The sequence below is a fragment of the Eriocheir sinensis genome, chromosome 21 (genome assembly GCF_024679095.1).
Source record: "Eriocheir sinensis breed Jianghai 21 chromosome 21, ASM2467909v1, whole genome shotgun sequence".
Taxonomy (NCBI): Eukaryota; Metazoa; Arthropoda; class Malacostraca; order Decapoda; family Varunidae; genus Eriocheir; species Eriocheir sinensis.
Window position 1 is genome coordinate 12,007,887 of NC_066529.1, and position 20,934 is coordinate 12,028,820.

Below are 20,934 nucleotides of genomic sequence, written 5' to 3' on the forward strand. Positions count from 1 at the left end.
GTCGCCCCGCCACCATACAAACAGTGAAGTCAACAAAACTAACGAACTCGGAGCCGTGTTTTAAAATTGCCCGGAATATCGCTTTGCTGTGTGTGGTAAACATTACATCCTGTGCGTCAGTCATTCGTGTGTGTGTGTGTGTGTGTGTGTGTGTGTGTGTGTGTGTGTGTGTGTGTGTGTGTGTGTGTGTGTGTGTTTGCGCTAATGGTGGTCTGAGATTGATGAAAAAGAGGGAATGTGATCTTAATGGTAGATTGATAATGGTGGTGGTGGTGGTGGCGGCGGTGGGTGGATGTGGGGAAGGAAGTGGAGAGGGGAGGTAGCGGTGGAAAAAATATAAACTAGCTCATAATCATTAGAGCATTCCAACATCATTACAGATAAACATTACTACATAACTTCTAAGACCCCCATCACCACCATCACCGTCACCACCAGTTCTTACTTCACACATCACCCATCACCAGACTTAATTACACCTAACAAATCAACATCATCACCACCAGCACCTCAATTACGCACCCATCAGCATCCTCACCACCACCACCACCACTATCATCACAACCCAAGACACCAAAATCAAGTTATATACCATCTTCACATCTTACTATTATCTACCACCTTCACATCTATCTCACACTAATTATAAGAAATATATGTAACAAAACATTCTAAATTCTGCCCAATCCCAACGTTTCAAATATTTCACGATGTTGCTTTTAACTTTATGATGGCAAAACTGTCTCTCTTTGGGTCGAGCAGGAGGCAAGAGGAAAGAGAAGTAAGAGGAAGAAGGAGGGCGAGGGCAGGGTAAGGCAGGGTAGGGAAGGGCAGGGCAGGTAAGGCAGGGGAGGGAAGGGCAGGGCAGGGTAAGGCAGGGTAGGGAAGGGTAGGGCAGGTAAGGCAGGGGAGGGAAGGGCAGGGCAGGGTAAGGCAGGGGAGGGAAGGGCAGGGCAGGGTAAGGAAGGGGAGGGAAGGGCAAGGCAGGGTAAGGCAGGGGAGGGAAGGGCAGGGCAGGGTAAGGCAGGGTAGGGAAGGGCAGGGCAGGGTAAGGCAGGGGAGGGAAGGGCAGGGCAGGGTAAGGATGGGAAGGGAAAGGCAGGGCAGTTAAGGGTAAGTTAAGACAAGACAACTATAATCACAACCACTTCTGTCACCTCAACCACCACCACCATTACCACTACAACAATCTCCTCCACCACTATCATCATAACAACTACACCACCACCAAAATCACTACCTCCTCTTCCACCTTCAACACCACCACCACCAAAAGACCAGTACAATCACTACCACTTCACTTCCATCACCTCAACTACCCCCACCACTACTACCACGATATATACATCACCACCACCATTACCTCCTCCTCCACCACAATCACAATCACCACCACGTCCATCAGCTTAACCCCCACCAGTATCACCGCCACTTCCATCCTCTCCACCACCACCACCACCACCACCTCTTCCTCTTCCTCCGTCAGCGCCTCCTTCGGGAACAGTGAAAAGTTATATTACCGTGTTTTCCCCTCCCTCGGGCCCCTTCTTGCCTTCACTATGTCAGGAATTTTGATAACTTGAGACTGGAAGATGACCGAGGACGGGGCGGGAGATTTATACGCCGAGAGAAAGAAGAGGAAAAAATATATCGCAGGAAGGAAGAAAGGAAAGACGAGAAGGATAAAACGATGAGACACTGAGATGAAAGAATATAAGAAAAATGTTTAGTCAGAAAGATTCGTGAAATCCTCCGAAAGCTTTATTTCTCACACGCACACGCACACACACACACACACACACACACACACACACACACACACACACACACACACACACACACACACACACACCAATGAACGTTCCTTCTATACATATACTCCCACCAAACCAAGACAAGAAGGAAATAAAGGAGGGGAGGAAGAAAGAGGAGCAAGAGGGAAAGAGGAGGAGGAGGAGGAGGAGGAGGAGCGAGTACAGTGTCTAAAGAGAGGGAGAGAGAAGGCAGAAGAGGAGGAGAATCAGGAAGGTTAGGAGGGCGAGAGAGGAAGGAGGCAAGGGAATGGGGGAGGAGATGGCGGGGTGGGGGGCAAGGGCAGGGAAGAAAGGAGGAGGAAAAGGAGGCAGCGAGAGAGAGGTGAGAAGGCAAGCAGCAAGCCCAGGCATCTTAGCACCCACCGACGGAGCCCAATCTCACCCACACCCGCTGGCAATGAACTCAAATACCCGCAGGATCCTTTGTATGCTAAAACAGGACTGTTGTGTGAGCGCGGCGGCCCGTTGGCGCTGGGATGAGCAGAATTGGCCCCCTCACTATCTCGCCACCTTACTGCTATTACCTATGTTAACCTGATCTATATTGGCCAAAAGGGGCCCCCGCCATTGGGGTCTCCGCGCCTGTATTAAAGTGAATGGGCCAGATTTCGCAGCAAAACCTCCGGAATAACAATTGGAATGCAGAGTGTAAGATTTCAGAGCCGGCGCCCCGTGTTTTGACATTTGCCTTCTGCCGCTTGTGAGGGTGAAGATGGTGGTGGTGGTGGTGGTGGTGATGGTGGTGGTGGTGGTGGTAAGAAGGGTGGGGAAGAGAGTGAAGCAATGATGAGGAAAGGAGGAGGAGGAGAAGGCCGGAGTACATAAGGAAGAACACATTAAACAACATTAGTAACAATCAAATGGGATAGAGGAGGAGGATGTAGGATGTAGGATGGAGCAATGGAGAAGAAAGTATAGGAGGAGGAGAAGGGCGGGGAATATCAGGAAGAAGGACAAATATAACAGCAGCAGCTTCATTAACAAGATGATAATGATGATGATGATGGTATTGAATGAGGTCGAAGAGAAGAAGGACCACAAGGACAACTGAAAAGGAAGGATGAAGAAAATACGTAACCAAAACAGCAAGGGAGTAATTAGAAGAAAGAACACAAGAAAATCAGAAGCAATGAGAAGGTATATGTTAAAGAATGAGACAAAGTGGAACAAAAAAAGGAGGATGAAAGGATAAGAAAAAAAAGTAGGAAGACAAAAAAAAAAAGAGGAGGAGGAAAAGAAGAACATGGAGGAGGAGGAGGAAAGAAAGACCGTGGAAATAAGAAGAGGAACACGAAGAGGAGGATGAAGGTAAGGTAAATACAAGAAGGGCAGGCATTCAGGGCAGAAGAGACAGCCAGGGAAGAGGAGGAGGAGTAGGAGGAGGAGGAAGAGGAGGAGGCAGAGGAGAAGGAAACATATATGGGCGTGAAGAGTCTGCGTGATGCAAAGGAATACAAATGACTACAGAGAAAGCACACAAAAAACGTTCACTTATTCCTTTGCTTACCTCCTCCTCCTCCTCCTCCTCCTCCTTCTCCTCCTCCTTTTCTTCTACTATTCCCATTCCTTCTTTTTAATCTATTCCCTTTTTGTTCTTATATTAAATCAGAATAACAATGCATAGCCCCAACTTGGAAGGAGGTGATGGCTGAGTGAGCTGGATGCGAGAGCCGGCGCCGCTTCCAGGAGGACTAGGGTTCGCGTCCCGCCCGCCGCCACAAGCTGGGATTTTTCAGTCACCGTTCAGTAGCCTAACACTACCCACATGCTGTCCTGAAGACCACCTATCAACCCGGACTCTAGATTCTCTCTCTAAAAATGGGATCAAAGATGAGCTCACGAGGACAGCAAGAGCCAAGCAAGATACCGCCACTATAAACACTTGCCTGCGCCATAGCGGGCTGGGGCCGATCATCAAGCCCTACCTTGAAAGTCTCCCGGCGTCATAGGGGAAAAAAAAAAGCACGCACACGGAGGCAGCCAATACCCACGAATCTACAAGAATGTCCAGAATGAGGGAAAGAGAATAACTGGTGTCCATTTGAGGCAGTAAGGGCGAGGGTGGCCGGACCGGAATATTGGGCCAATACTTCGAACCCCGGAGGAGGAGGAGGAGGAGGAGGAGGAGGAGGAGAGGTATCCAGACATCTTGCATTCCTCGTCCCTCCCACGCCTCTGCCACGCCCTTCTTCCCTCCCTCCCTCCACCACGCCCTTCCTCCCTCCCTACCGCCCACACACGTGTTGCACTAGTGTGTGTGTGTGTGTGTGTGTGTGTGTGTGTGAGAGAGAGAGAGAGAGAGAGAGAGAGAGAGAGAGAGAGAGAGAGAGAGAGAGAGAGAGAGAGAGAGAGAGAGAGAGAGAGAGAGAGAGAGAGAGAGAGAGAGAGAGAGAGAGAGAGAGAGAGAGAAACACACACACACACACACACACACACACACACACACACACACACACACACACACACACACACACACACCTCGATATTCCACTTCCTTCTTTGGGTCATTTATTGAGATCCAAACTTTTATATCTTTGTCGTGACGCTCCCATACCGGCCGACCGGACTCTCTCTCTCTCTCTCTCTCGCTCTCTCTCTCTCTCTCTCTCTATCTATCTTTATATATATATTTCACTGTCTCTCTCTCTACCCCTCTTCCTCCCACCCCTCTCTCTCCCTCCTTTACCTCCTCTCGCCCTCCCTCTCCCTCTCTCTCTCCACCAGGTGTTCAGAGGCGCTAATTACCTGCACGTAAGCGGTGACACATCCTAACAACACGGCTCTTCTCATTACACGCCGCGTCCCGGGAGGCGGCGCGGCAGGGACAGATAAGACGCGACGATAAGCGGCGATGGCAGGATAGCGCACTCGTAGGTAAGACGCTGAATGCACGGATTAGCGAGCAGTCACACGAAGAGGCGGAGATAAACTAAGAGGCCGGAGATACTTTGAGATGCGTGTAAATGGTAATATGGTACACGTATATACAGGGTGGCCCAAAAATCCCGCACCATAGGGGAATATGACTTCTAATCAATTTGTAATCCCTATGGTGCAGGACTTTTGGGGCACCCTGTATATAAAGAGAAAAATGATGGATAGGGTAAAGGAAGATTGGCATAGGATTAACCGACGAAGGTAAACGAAGAGGCTGTAGATATTTTGAGATGCGCGTAATTGGTAATATGGTACGAGTATATATATAAAAAAAAAATAGAAGAATGATGGACGGGGACAAGGAAGATTGGCACAGGATTAACCGGAGGAGGAAAACTAAGGGGTTGAAGATGTTTTGAGATGCTTCTAAGTGTTAATGTAATGCGTGTTTATATATATAGAGAGAAATGATAATGACAGGGAAGATGAAGATTGGCACGGATTAGCAAGCGCTCACATGAGTTAGGAGATAATGATACAAAACTAGAAAGGGGAAAACAATATAAAATGCGTTTAAGTGGGAAAGTGTATTTATAAAGAGGGAAATAATAAGGATAGAGGAAAGATTAATACAATTTGAAATATATAAAAGTGGTATATAATTTAAGTAATGATGGAAGGATGAGTGGGTGAATGGATGGATGAGAAGAGTATGCCATCCCCCCCCCCCTTCCCTCCAATTAGTAGCAACCCCCCTAATTAGCAAAATGATACAAAATGACGAAAAATAGTCCTCGCAAGAGTAACAGCTACTTAATGAACAATATAACTGAGAACAATCGAAAAATAAATATTAAAAACTAAAGTGTGTCTAAAAAGGTATAAATTTCAACCCACTTTCCTATTACTTTCTGTTCCGGAGTAAGATTTATTGACTTAATTCTCCGATAGAAAGACATAGGAGGATGAATCAATGGCTGAGTACAGTGTGTAGAAGGGTGACGGAAGAGGTAGGAGAGCGGGATTATTGCTAGTTAAATACAAGTAAAAGTAGGTTAATAGGCAGTCAGGTAGGAGTAGATGAAAGCGAGTTTAAAAAGGTATTACAAAGGGAGAAGATAATATGTATGTGTGGAGGTATGTATGTATGTATGAATGTATGTATGTATGAATGTATGTATGCATGTAGATATGTATGTATGTAGGTAGGCTAGGTAGTTAAGTAAGTATGAATAGGTAGGTAGGTAGGTTGGTTGGTAAGTTGGTAAGTAGGGGTATGAATAAAGATAGGTAGGTAAGTAGATAGGGAAGGTGGGGAGGGAGGGAGGTAGGTTGGTAAGTAGGTTGGTAGGTAGGAAGGTAAGTAGGCAGGTAAATAGGTATGAATATAGATAGGTAGGTAAGTAGATAGGGAAGGTGGGGAGGGAGGGAGGGAGGTAGGTAGGTATGAATACGTGGAATCCAAATACCTATAAGCCAGGTATTATTTTCCTAGGCCTCAGCAGCCATGAAACCTTAATTAAACTTTCCTTTTCAATGACACTTGACCTTATCTGAATCCACGGAGGCAAAAAGAAAGTCTTAACACTCAGAAGAAACGAAGGGAAGATGGCAGGGAGGGGAGGATGAAGAGGGAGGGAGAGAAGAGGGAAGGAAGGGTGGGAGGGAGGGGAAGCAGGGGAAAAAAGGCGGAATAAAGGGGGTGGTGAAATTAGAGTTAAGAAAATAAGAAATTGTAATGAGAAAAAAAGTGTTAAGAATAGAAGGAATGTAGAGATGGGGAGAGAGAGAGGGAGAGAGGGAGGGTGAATGTGCGGGAGGGGGAGAGAGGGAGAGAAGAACAAAGGAGAAGGAGAGAGGTGAAGAAACAATGAAAATAAGAAAATGAGGAAAAACACATGAACCACAAAGAGATGTACTACCTAAGAAGAAACTAGTGAAGATGGAATAGTGTGTTATGGATGACTGCTACAAAAAAATACTTAGAAAGGGTTGAAAGGGATGGAAAGAGAGGAGGTCGAGAATTGGATGGAAAGGGGGGAGACAGGTGAAGCGAGAAAGTAGAAGAATGAATGGAGGAAGAAAGAAAATAAATTAAAGAAGAGAAGGTAGATAGGATGGGGGAGTAAAAATATAGGTGAAGACAAATAAGGTAGAAGAATCGGTAGATAAAATAAATTAAGGCGGGCAGATAGAAAGAATAGATAGAAGAAAGAAGAAATGAGTAGAAACAGAATAATTGAATGAAAAGAATGAAACTGGAGGGTAAACGAAGAGAAGGAAGAAAAGTAACAACCTCACAGCTGTACAAATGGAAGGAAGGACAATATTAGAAAGAAATAAACAAGAAAAAGAAAGAGCATAAGGAATAGAGGAATGAACACAATGTCATTAAAGGACGAGGTCAGAAAAAAAATAGAGAAATTTGAGGGAGTAATGTAGAGATAATAAAGAAAGCTAAGTGAAGAAGGGAAGGAGATTTATTTATTTATTTATTTATTTTTTTTTTTTTTTTTTTACGCGCCAGCCTATAGCGTCGGTAGGCTTTCTTGAGGGGCTTGAATGGTAGTCGGCCCCAACACGTCATGGCGCAGGCAAGTGTTTTAAAGTGGCGCCATCTCTTCTTGGCTCATGCTGTCCCCCGGAGGTCATTCTTGGTTCACTTGGACGGTTTCCTCTACAGTCCGGGTTGATGGGTGGTCTTCAGGACAGCATGTGGGTAGTCTTAAGCCACTCGGCGGTGACTGAAAAATCCCAGGTGGTAGCGGCGGATTCGAACCCGCGTCGTCCATCACTCAGCCACCGCCTACCCATTATGTGTAAATGAAGAGACGGAAGAGAGAGAGAGAGATGGAGAGATGAGCAAACGAAGACATAGGGAGGAAGATGGAGGGGGAGAAAGACACACGAAAAAAGGGAAAGAAGCAAATAGATGAAAAACACAAACGGAGAGACAGAAGAAGAGAAGGCTGAAGAGAGAAGAGCGATGAAAGGAAGGAGGGAGAGAGGGAAGGAAGGAGGAAGAGGTGAAGAGCTAGACAGAGGAAGAGACGGATGGATGGAGGGATGGAGGGGAGGGCAGGGCAGGGGGAAGTTGTCTGGTCAGTGGCGTTGACAAAACAGACAATCCGGGAGCTTCAAGCGTGATAAAACAGCGGAAAAATAAGAAGGGAGAGAGAAAACAAAAACACGGACACACAGGAGGAGGAGGAGGAGGAGGAGCAGTCACGGAAGAACATGACCTAACGGCTCCTTTTGATCGGCAGAATATCACCTCCTCCTCCTCCTCCTCATAAGGCTCAGCTAAGGTCGCTTCTTCACGCCCTCGCCCCTGGACTCTCACCTCTACCTCCAGGCGTCATCAGGGGCGCGGGAACCTTCCTTTATGACGAGGCAATGATGGCTTGGACGGAGGTAAGGAGGAAGAAAGGATCGGGAGTGGGAGGAGGAGGAGGAGGAGGAGGAGGAGGCTAAATAAAGAGGCAAGAGAGGAAACTAAATTATTGTCCAGTGACCAAAACTCGCCTAATGGACACCGACACCATGACTCAACACCACCACCACCACCACCACCATCACCACCACCACCATCACCGACACCTCCATCATCCTCACAACCCCTACCACAACTGAGAACACCACCAACGCTTCAACTAACACTAGCATTGACACCCCGCCCCAACCTCACTTATATCTCTTTCATCAAGCTCTTTAAGACACACGATATTACTTCTATACCAGCCCTTCCTTCTCTTCCTGTTAATCTATCTCCACCCCCTTTTCCACTTCCTCCTTTTTAAGCCATATCAGTCCCTTACACCCTTTCCCTAACACCACACCAAGTTACAAGCTTCTGACTTTTATACTTTTAGGAATAGAAGGAAAAAAGTAATGACATATGCCTAACAAAACTTCATATTAATTAACACATATCTAATCCATCTCTTCATTTCATCGCGTCAACACAATATTATTTCTATCCCAACCTTTCTTTTTCTTTCTGACACTCTATCCTGACCTCCTCTTCCACTTCCTATCCCTTCTTAAAGCCATCTCAGTATCGCATAACCTCACCCATATCTCATACATTCATTTATTCCATCGTTTCCACACATAATATCACTTTTCCTTAATCTTTCGCGTTTACATCATGATATATTTCTGTTCCTTTGTATCGCAGGGGCGAGGAATTCAACCCAACGCCGCCCCGCTACACCTGTTTTAAGGCAGACGAAGTTTTATGACGAGTTCGAGAAAAAGAGTCACGTTATTCAGTCATTCATTCTGTCATTCATGTCGAGTCTTCCTCCGCTGAGTGTGTTTGCAAGGTGTGTGTGTGTGGGGAGGTGGGGGGGTGCGTGTCCGTGTGCGTTCCATCCAAATTTCCTTGATAGATATTGCTTGATATCATATTTTGGGTGCAGATAAAAGGAGATAAGCAAATAAAAAAAGAGTAACCAAAGGACGAGAAGAATTCCAGTTAATAACAATGAAGTAAAGATGAAAGGAAAAAGAATGTGAGGCGATGAGGAGGTGGAGGAGATGAGAGAAGACAAGACGAGGAGGTGGACAGGAGGGAAGAGTAAAGGAAGAGGAGAGGAGGGTAAGGGATGGCGGGAGGGTTGACAAGAGACTGAAGGAGGGAATTGTGGGCGGTGTGGGTGTAGAGGGGGGGCGGGGGGGTAGGAGAGGAAATATAAAAAGGAGACAGAAGGAATGAAGGCGTGGGAGAGGAGGAGGAGCAGAAGGAAAGACAAGGGGAGAGGGAAAGGAAGAAGTATGTGGAGGAGGAGGAGGAGGAGGGGGAGTAGGGTCAGGAGGTCATAGGAGGAAATGCTTCACCCTTTCCATGTGTGCTTCAAAGGGTTTGTTTACGTAGTTTCGGAGCTTCGGTTACAGGCTAAAAATTTTGGTTCGTCACAAATTCTTCGCTGCACTTCAGATGATAATGAGAGTTAGTGTCCATTGAGTGTTTAAGTGCTCTGACCTTTAAGTCATACTAACATTCTCCCCATCCTTACGCATATCTCCTTCATCCTTCACACACAGCATTACTTCTGTACCAACCCTTCCTCCCCTTTTTGTTCCTCTATTTCCACCTTCTCTTCCATATCCTCTCATTTCTTATTTATACTTTCAAATCTTTAATACAACTTTTGACTCACACCTGACAAGTGACTCCAATCGTAATCAACATTCACATTCTTTCAAGTGCATTAAGACGCAGTTCTCTTACTCAGGGACTAAATAATGGTGTTTTCCGGTCATTTTTTTCTATTTTCTTACAGCAAAGGATAGCAGCTCAAAGTCAAGGAACAAGTGAAAACAAAAAAGTCCGCTAAGCACTTCCTTCTTGAAAGCGGTTAAGTCGAAGGCAGGAGGAAATACAGAAGAAGGCTGTTTCAAAGTTTACCAATGAAAGATGAAAGAATGAAGAAGCTGGATAACTCTTGCACACGGGATTAGGACGGTATAAAGATGAAATAGAGCAGAAAGTTGAGTGCAGCAGGGCCGCGGAAAGGGGGAGGCATTCAGTTAGCAATTTCAGATGATGATGATAGAGGCAAAAATTTAAAAGATAGAAGACTGTCAATAAAAAGAGGAGAGTAAATGAGACGAAGAACCTTTGATTTTACTCTGTCCAAAAGGGATGTGTGTGGAGTCCCCCAAAAACATGTGGTTGTTTTTTAAGTGTTCGGGCTGAAATTTTCGATTCAATCCATTGAAGAATACTTAAAACTCCATGATACCTCTTTGTTTCCACCTACTTAGATTTTTTTCGATCAAGTTTTATGGTGTTCGAGGCTTAATTTTCTGATCCACCTACTTAGATTTTCCATATGTTCGGAGCTTCACTCACTGGTTCGAATAACATGAACGTATATTTTTGGAGACAATTCTGAGTGACAGCTTCAAAAACCCGGAGCCATCAAGTCGTCATGGACACAACGAAGCCTTATTTTCAGAGACACCTTCAAGGTTACATTCCTGGAGATCGTTCTCGCGAGGCGACGGCGTTTCGGAGCCTCAGTGAAGCAGTTAATATAAAGTTGAACCACTTTTCACCTCCGTTTCGAGGAGAAGAAAGATTTCCCCGCAGGAGGACAATGGGCCGCGCCGCCTTCCCACGGCTGTCCAAATTTCATTATTCACGAATTTTCTTTTTTTTTTATTTATTCGATTTTTTAATGTTCCGCTTAAGGTATCACATGGTCCTTCTCTCTCTCTCTCTCTCTCTCCCACTCACCCACCCACCGACACACACACACACACACACACACACAGTCCCCTCCACACCACACACGGAGAACAATTGGTAATGTTAATCCAAATATATATATTTATCGATTTCCTGATCACGAAAATCCAGTCATCCTAAAAATATAACTGACACTGATATTTTTCTTACTTTGCGAGAAGAGAGAGAGAGAGAGAGAGAGAGAGAGAGAGAGAGAGAGAGAGAGAGAGAGAGAGAGAGAGTGTTACACAGATGTTACTCATATGCAGGGGATGAGGAAACTGTGAATCACGAAGAAAATAATAAAACATGAGAAGTAAGAACAATAAAAAAAGGGAAATTAACGCGAAAGGAAAGACTTTTGACGCAGAAAATAAATAAAACAAAAAAACACATATTATAAGAAAAAGAAAGTGAAAAAGATAAAAAATGAACAGAGCACTTGAGGAAACACTTTGGTATACATGGAAAAGGAGGAGGAGGAGGAGGAGGAGGAGGAGGAGGAGGAGGAGGAGGAGGAGGAGGAGGATGTCTGGGTGGCGGAGAGTGGCTGCCTATATGATATTTATCCACGTCAGCGCGGCCTCGGCTCCTCGATGGCTTGTTGGCAGCTCAAACAGGACTCGTGATGTGCAATATTTTGACTCTCTTTAAGGTGAGGCGAGGTGAGCCGAGGCCACGACCAAGACCAAGACTAGGAAGAGGAGGAGGAGGAGGAGGAGGATGTGGTAGTAGCGGACGGCGAGAACAGCGTCGAAAAGGAGGAAGAAGGAAGAGAAGGAAGAGGAGATGGTTATGGTTCTGCAAGCGTAGGAGGAGGAGGAGGAGGAGGAGGAGGAGGGAATGTGGTAAAAGTGGACGAAGATGAGAAGGAGATTGTCGTTATTGTTCTTGTGTAGTGAAATAATGATGACGATGAGGAGGAGGAGGAGGATGAGGATGAGGATGAGGAGGAACGAGAGAAATAGGAATAAAAAATAATAACATGATGATACTGAAAATACTGAAAATGAGGAAGAAAAAGAAAGTGGATGTAGAGAAAAGCAAGGGAAGAGGAGGAGCAACAGGAAGAGGACTCGAAATAGGAAAAAAAATACGACGAAACAGACTCTAATGAAAACGAGGGAGAAAAAGAAAGTGGATAAAGTGAGGAGTAAGGGAACTGTTTATAATCTCCAACATATTTAATAAAAACAGTGAAATAATGGCATAAAAAAAAAGGAATAAGTTTGTCCAAGAGAGCAGTTACTTTTTTTGTTGACTCGATAATGTAAAAGTTTCGCGTGGCCTCGGTGCTCATCTCCATACCACTGGCCCTTGTGTGTGTGTGTGTGTGTGTGTGTGTGTGTGTGTGTGTGTGTGTGTGTGTGTGTGTGTGTGTGTGTGTGTGTGTGTGTGTGTGTGTGTGTGTGTGTGTGTGTGTGTGTGTGTGTGTGTGTGTGTGTGTTCGCATGCCTACATCCTCTTTTCTTTCTTTTTACCAAGCTATTTAATCTTTTCTCATTATTATCATTCTCTGCTTCTACTTTCTCTTTTCATTATTCCCTCCGTACCTATTCCTTAATCCTTTTCAGTAGTCTTTTTCTCCCTTTTCCTCTATTACATGTACCTCTTCCAATTACTCCTTTCCTCAAACTTCCCTTCTTTCCTCCACTTTTCTCTATGCAAGCCTTCACTCATCCTTCATGCCTTCTTGTCTTCATCCTTCATCCTTCTTCCTTTAGCAATCTCTTTCCCCAATATCCCTAACTCAACTATTCCTCTTCTTTCATCACGCCGTCTCTCCACTTCATAAAAAAATAACATAAGAACGTAAGGAGTCTGCAAGAGGCGGGTTGGTCTATACAAGGCAGCTCCTGTAAGTCTAACTCCACCTTATTTCACTATCCATGTTACATCGTTAGGTGGTTTGTTAGTTAGTTAGTTAGTTAATAGGCAGGCAAACAGCTATATTCTCGTTAAATAGGGAGGTAGTTAACTAGGTAGTTTAATAGTTAGTTAAAGAATTAGAGTTTGCTAGTTAGTTAATTTTACTATATTGTACATATTTATTTATTTATTTATTTATTTATTTTTTTATTCGTTCTTCTTTCTTTCCTTTTCTTGTTTTATTTTCTATTGAAAAGAGAGAGAGAGAGAGAGAGAGAGAGAGAGAGAGAGAGAGAGAGAGAGAGAGAGAGAGAGAGAGAGAGAGAGAGAGAGAGAGAGAGAGAGAGAGAGAGAGAGAGAGAGAGAGAGAGAGAGAGAGAGAGAGAGAGAGAGAGAATCAAACATTTTCCTTGACATATATTTTCGTCTTTCTTCGCGTAAATTATGAATATATGCTGGATTTAGAGTGAGGGGGGGACGAAATTTGACAGCAAGTTAAATGGTCTGATAGTTTTTAAATAAGTCTCTCTCTCTCTCTCTCTCTCTCTCTCGTGTATAAAGATTTTCAGCAGGCGTGGAGGTCGGCGGGTGGGTGTGGTCGGGGCAACGGCACGGGATGATGAAGTACCCAAATAAATCTTCCTTCTGCTGGCCGTCGGGTGATAGGAGACGAGGCAGGCCGCGGGAGGGGGTGCAGGAGGGGGGAAGGGGGTGAGGACAGAGGCAGGGAAGGGAGCGAGACGGTGAGGCAAGAGTGAGTCAGAGAGGGGAAGGAGGAGGAGGATAGGTGGGGGAGTGTATATGTAAGGTTGGTTGTCATAGGAGAAAGCAGGGTAAGGGAGGGTGGGAGGAAGGAGGAGGGAGTTGAGGAAGTGATTCAGAGAGTAAGGGGGTCAGGGGAGGAGGCATGGTGACGGTAGGGGAGGCAGGGAGAGAGGAATGAGAGCAGTAGCAATTAGGGAAGGTTAAGAATCATGATGGATAGGAAGGAAGAATGATTAACGTGAGGAAGGAAGGAGCAGGGAGTTGAGGAAGTGATTCAGAGAGTGAGGGGGTCAGGGGATGAGGCATGGTGACAGTAGGGGAGGCAGGGAGAGAGGAATGAGAGTAGTAGTTATTAGGGAAGGTTAAGAATCATGATGGATAGGAAGGAAGAATGATTAATGAGGAAGGATAAAGAAGGCAAAACATCCTGTAAATAAAAACAAGACAAGGAGGATTTCGGGACTGTAAAGGAAGCAGGATAAGGAGGATGAGGTGTGACACTTGAAGGAAACTAAAATGACAAAGGTAGGACTGCCAAGGAATGATACGGGGAGTTTTAGGCGACTGTTAAAAAAAGAAGGGAAGGAAGGGGGAGGGAAAGTAGCAAATAGTTTTAGGCGACTGTAAAGAAAAAAAGAAAGGAAGGAAGGGGAAGGGAAACTAACAAATAGGAACTGAAGGAAGAGAAAAGAAAGTAAGGAAGTGTAAGACATCCTAAACATGAGATTAGGAAATGTAGGCTGAGGAAGAATAAAGAGGTAATAAAGATCAACTAGATAAAAGTGCGTAACAAGGAAGTTTGGGCGAGGATAAAGGACAGCAGGGTCACATGAAGGATGTTCTTGTGAAAAACTAACATAGGTATTTGCCTAAGCCCTCTTTGGACTACTGGCAAAAAAAAAGGAGAGAAGAAGCTTGGGTGACAAAAAAAAGGTGAAGGAAGAAAGAGACAGGGTGTGAGAAAGAACAAAGACAGAATATAGAGGAAAGGAAATAAATGTAAGTACAGAAAGTATAGAAGGAGAGAAGGAGAGAGGAATTTATGCAACACTGGAATAAGAAATGTAATAAATATAGAAGAAAAAAGACAAAAAGAAATACCATACATACATACTACTACTACTACTACTACTACTACTACTACTACTACTTCTATCACTACCACTACAAGCAGCTGGCCAAAGGAAACCTGGACGAGTACTGACAGACAACTTGCCTCAAACGGCCAGGCGGACAGAAGCCGAGAAAAAGGAAGGAGGTCGAAAGGAGGAGACAGGGAGGGAGAAAGAGTGAAAAAAAGGCTCTTACATCACCCGCGCATCACTCGTGTTTGCATTAGTCTCACCCCCAAAATTATACGCCTTAGAAAACGTGGGAGTTAAGAAGCGAGGTGTGGAGGGACAAAGGGAGGAGGAGGAGGAGGAGGAGGAGGAGATGGTGGTGACTTGGGAAGGTGAAGATGAGGAAGAGGGGAAGAAGTTAAGGAAAATAAGATGGTGTTTGTGAAAGAGGAAAGGAGGAGGAAAAACAAGAAAAAGAAGAGGGAGAAGATGAGCAGGAGACGGAAACGGAGACGGAGGAGGAAGAGGAGAATGAAGATGAGGACAACGAGGAGAAGGAGAAAGTAAAAAAAACAAAAAAAACAGGATAAGACGAATAAAGAGGAGGAAAAGAAAGACGATGGAGAAGGAGTAGCAGGAGGAAGAGGAGGGGGAGGAGGAGGAGAAAGTGAAGAAGGATTTGATAGGTGATAGGAGGAAGAGTGGGAGAAGGAAAAGGAAGACGACGAGGGGGAGGGGGAAGGGGAGAAGGATAAAACGGAGGAACAGGGGGATGGGGACGAGGCGGAAGGAAGGAGAGGAGAAGGAGGAGGAGGAGCAGGAACAGGAGGAGGGGCGTCTGCGTGAGAGTGAAGGTAATTGTAGTTTATACCCTCTCACACAAGGGCGTCAATGTTTACACAGCTATAATGCATGGGCGGGTAACGATGGCTTCCTGTTACATTCATATTCACCAGGACGGCGCCATAATGCCATGTAATTCACCGCCACCAAATACGCGACCACCACTGTCTTCTCGCGGCGGTCCCTGATGGTGATTTGCGGTCCATCAACCCCCTCACCCCCTCCCCCCTTACGCCCATAATCTCCCCCCCCAATCCTTCCCCGGGGCCGCCGCAGCGAGATTAGTGTTATGATTATTTTTGAGTGAATCCCGAATGACCCACACGAGAGATTTATACCGCGTTTTCACCATCTCGGCTCCGCGGTATCAGGTATCAGGGCGCCCCGGACACATATCAGGGGGATTTAGTGAGGTGCCCAACGCCCCGCCCTGCCCTTCCCTCCCTGCCCTCCCTGCCCCGTCTCCCTGCCCTTACCTTACCTTACCCGCCTTGCTTTGCCTTGCCTTACACCCCCTCTAAACGTCCCTAGGTGTGTGTCCCGTCTTCCTCTCTCTCGTGTGTGGGGAGGGAGGGGGGGTTGTAGGGAGGTTGGGGGGGGAGGTTGTGTGGGGGTGGGGGGAGGTTATGTGTGTGTGTGTGTGTGTGTGTGTGTGTGTGTGTGTGTGTGTGTGTGTGTGTGTGTGTGTGTGTGTGTGTCCCTCTTACTATTTCCATCACCATTGTCAACTCTTCTATTCGTTCTTCTCCTCCTCCTCCATTCGTACAAAACTCAAAACGCACAGGAAAAGCTAAAAACAGGTAAAACACAGGTGAGACGCATCCCCCCCTCCCCTCCCCTTCTACGCGCTGCACCCGGCACCTCTGCACCTCTCCCTGCACCGCGGCCCCGGGAGAATGGTGTTAAATGAGCTTATCTCGAGGCGGCTGTGCTATCACTCGCCCCGGGACGAAGAGATGAGCGCGTCACCAGCCAGGAAAGGAGCAGGAAAGGAACACTATAGAGATCATGAATCCTCCCTAAAATGACCTTGGCCCAACTCTTCCTCTCAAACCAGGCGGCCTCCTGCTCCCTTCAAAGTCAAGGATACCAGAGCTTACGGAAAGAATAAGTATGAGTGAGTACTTGTCTTGGGATCCTCAGTAATTAAGTACTTGCAGAATCTCAGGTGGTCGTCCGGAAGCTCCGTCACAGCCTAAGGAAAAAGGAAGAAACAGAGGAATGAAAATAGGGTTTCCTGACGGAGTGTTTGGGGTTATGAGAGAAAAAAAAATACAAAATACGTTTGGAAATATGACTGAGAGGTATTACTACTGTGTCATTAGTACAGGTGATGATGGTGGTGGTGGTGGTGGTACTACTGATATTGTTGTTGTTGTTGCTGTTGTTGTTGTTGTTTGCGGTGGTGATGCTGATGAAGAAAGAAGTAAAATTAGATGAAAGATGAAAACAACAACAACAACAACAACAACAACGTCAAGCACCTACTACAAAACACATGTACTACAAAACGATACTCCACTACACCGTAATAAGCACAATAATCAGAGTGCAATCAAAGTCTCCCAGATAATAATATATTGAATACAACGAACAGTGTGGAAGCGGACTCTGACTTGGGCGTCCTTGGGAAAAAAAAAATTCTTAAAGACTTCAATGAACCATAAATAAGAACGATGAAGAGAGAGAGAGAGAGAGAGAGAGAGAGAGAGAGAGAGAGAGAGAGAGAGAGAGAGAGAGAGAGAGAGAGAGAGAGAGAGAGAGAGAGAGAGAGAGAGAGAGAGTCACAGAGATAGATAGAGAGAGAGAGAGAGAGAGAGAGAGAGAGAGAGAGAGAGAGAGATATAGAGAGAGAGAGAGAGAGAGAGAGAGAGAGAGAGAGAGAGAGAGAGAGAGAGAGAGAGGCACTAATCCCTACAAAAAAAAAAAGCTTCAAAGGCAAAGTAAGTAACACAGAGATAAACAAACACACAAACAAGATGGAGCTCCAAACAGACAATACAAACAGACACACAAGAGGCAATGAAAATAAAATAAGGCAAAGATAAACAAGCAAACAAAGAGATGAAAGAAAATCAACTTAACAAACGACACACACACACACACACACACACACACACACACACACACACACACACACACACACACACACACACACACACACACACATAAACAAAGGTAAACAAAAAACAAAGACAAGTAAACTCACACACATACACACACAAACACACTCAACACATACATACAAACACACAAAAATAACAGTAATAATAAAAAAAAGACACCGCAAAGCTACATAAGTGAAAAAAAAACATACTGAAAGCTTCCTTAGTTTATTCTACTCCTATTCCTCCTCCTCCTCCTCTTAGCACAGGTAGGAGTGTTAGCAATGGTAGGCAGACAGACACATAGGTAGGCAGACAGCTAGACAGACAGACAGACAGGTAGACAGGAAAGTATAGACAGGTAGGCAGGTAAGCAGGAAGGTAAGTAGGTAGGTAGGTAGGTAGGTAGGTAGACAGGTGGGTAGACATGAGAGTATACAGACAGGTAGGTGGATAGGTAAGCATGTAGATAAAGGCAGGCAGGTAAGTAGGTAGGTAGGTAGGTAGGTAGGTAGGTAGGTAAGTAGGTAGGTAAGTAGACAGACAGGTAGGTAGACAGGTAAGCAGGCAGGTAAGTAGTCCGAGGTAGCGGGGTCGAGGCGGAGAGGCGAGCTAATTGGATAATATGAATGAGCCTGAATGAGACCCTAATCACTTTCATAAACCTTTTGAGGCGGCGATAATGGCGGCGTTATTTACACCCGCGGCAGTATATAACGCGACACTATGGCTCATTTCGTCCCATTGTGGCTCCCCCGGGGGCCCTCCTGCCTCTTACCTGTGGCTCGTGGAGGTGGCCGGGGAGGGACAGAAAGGAAGAGTAGGAGGAGGAGGCGGAGGCGGGAGGTGAGGGTGTTTACATTCATCATAATAAACTTGAGGTATAAAGCACAACCCGTCATCTTTAGTCGCCCTCGTTACCTGGACAAGGAAGAGGAGGAGGAGGAGGAGGAGGAGGAAGAGGAGGAAGGTATGAGAAGGTAGGTGGGTGGGGTTACATGCGACACACGTGGAGGAAGTGGAGGAGTCGTGGAGGTGGAAACGAGTGGATGGATGGATGACTGGATGGGTGAATGGATGAATGACTAAGTGGATGAGTGGAGAGTGACTGGGTGGGTGAGTGGATGAGAATAATAATAAAAAGCAGCAACAAAACAGAGAACAGGTTGATAAGGACAGGAAGTTGGATCAGATGAGGATGCTTGAAGGAAAAGTGTGTGTGTGTGGGGGGGAGGGGGAGGGGGGTGCGTGTGTGTGTGTGTGTGTGTGTGTGTGTGTGTGTGTGTGTGTGTGTGTGTGTGTGTGTGTGAGGCATAGTTAGATAAGACAAGAATAGGATTAATATGGATGGACGAGAGAAGAGAGAAAAAATAAGGAAGAGGATTAAGAGAAGGCAAAGTAATGATTATGAAGCAAAACAAAATGTAAAGATGTTTGAAGTAGAATACAAGACGAAAATACTATCTGAAACATGAGGGGAAAAAATACAAGGGGAAAAGATGAAAGAAAAAATAATGTGTAACGAAAGGTCAATAAACAAGGATAAAAAGAATGAAGAATAATAGGAAAAGGGAAAATAAAGTACAACTGAAAGATAGAGAAAACAATATGGAAGGGAAACAATTGAATGGAAAGTTAAAAGAAGAGGCAAAGGAAAGAAAAAAGAAAATATGAAAAGATAAGACAATGAAATGCAAATCAATCACCAAAAAATAAAAAATAAAGAGTAGACGGCAGAGAGAGAGAGAGAGAGAGAGAGAGAGAGAGAGAGAGAGAGAGAGAGAGAGAGAGAGAGAGAGAGAGAGAGAGAGAAGAGGAACAGAGAAAGAGAGTAAGACAGAGATAAGAGGGACAGCGGATGGCCACAGGATAACCATGTTTACTCCTTTCCCCTCACAAGCCTCACTACACTAATGACGCAGTGCTACCAACCCAACGACGCCGCGCCAGACCCTTCCCTCCGCGCTCCCTCACAACTCGCCTCCTAAGCCAACACATAATTCTCCTTCACTATGCCGGCGGAGGGTCTCTCGCCGGCCTGGCAATAATGGATGGGGTTGTTTATCTCGTAGGGCCTTGCCGAGTTATGCCACACAGCGCGTGATCTAGTATGTCATATCTTATTTTCAATTTACTTTTAAAGCTCATGTTTATTTCTCTCTTAACATAATCCGGATGTTTATGTGTCCTCTCTCTCTCTGGTGTGTGTGTGTGTGTGTGTGTGTGTGTGTGTGTGTGTGTGTGTGTGTGTGTGTGTGTGTGTGTGTGTTTATTTATCGGTCATATATATGTATTTATTTCCCCGTGCAATTATTCTACATTCTTACGGGAAGATTGGTTATGGCGCGGAGTGGATCATTACTCGCCCGGTTCTGGCTGGCCCTTGGTTCGACTCCCTGCTGTATTATTATTTATTTTTTTTGGTTATGAGTATTAGTGTATGCTGTGCTTTATAATGTTGTGTCTGATGTAGCAGGAGAAGCAGGTATTAGCAGTTTGAGTAGTAGTGGATGGTAGTAGAAGTTTGTAGTAGTGGTAGTATTTTTTTTTCTTTCTTTCAACACCCACACGACCTCTACTACCACCACTACTTCTGATACTACTACTACTACTACTACTACTACTACTACTACCACTACTACCACTACCACCACTACTACCTCTACGTCAGCCATCCCCAACACCTCTTTACTATGTCATTACTATTTACCTGTCCATGTTTACTATCCCTACCTGCCTGACCACACCCTCCGACCCTAGCCACCTCTATGCTTCTATCACCTCTGGGCCACACTATTACAATGGCAACACTTCAAACCACATTCCTTACCATGCCTCGGAGCCTCACTAGGTATTGTTTGAGTCTGTTTTAACTCTGCATGGCCACAGTTCTTATGTCATACCTCTAGCTTAGCCACACTATATAAAGACACACTGTTAGGAAATACAAACAAGACAAATTATATCATCAGGCTGCATCTTATCAGGCCACACTCTTATGCTGGCTATGTTGGACTTGGCTATAGTAATGCTGGCTACACCTTATCTGGTCACACTGTTATCCTAGCTACACCTTATCTGGCTACACTGTTATCCTAGCTACACCTTATCTGGCCACACTGTTATCCTAGCTACACCTTATCTGGCTACACTGTTATCCTAGCTACACCTTATCTGGCCACACTGTTATCCTAGCTACACCTTATCTGGCCACACTGTTATCCTAGCTACACCTTATCTGGCTACACTGTTATCCAAGCTACACCTTATCTGGCCACACTGTTATCCTAGCTACACCTTATCTGGCCACACTGTTATCCTAGCTACACCTTATCTGGCTACACTGTTATCCTAGCTACACA

General features: G+C 45.3%; 1 long non-coding RNA gene across 3 annotated transcripts in view; it reads right to left on the reverse strand.

Annotated features, from left to right (window-relative positions):
- The window catches only part of LOC127001685 (uncharacterized), a 397,327-nt gene that overhangs the window by 302,251 nt on the left and 74,142 nt on the right, over window positions 1–20,934 (reverse strand). For all 3 annotated transcript variants that reach the window (XR_007755401.1, XR_007755402.1, XR_007755400.1), the window contains one exon: window positions 16,568–16,662. This is a non-coding gene — a long non-coding RNA (uncharacterized LOC127001685). The remainder of the gene's footprint in view (window positions 1–16,567; window positions 16,663–20,934) is intronic.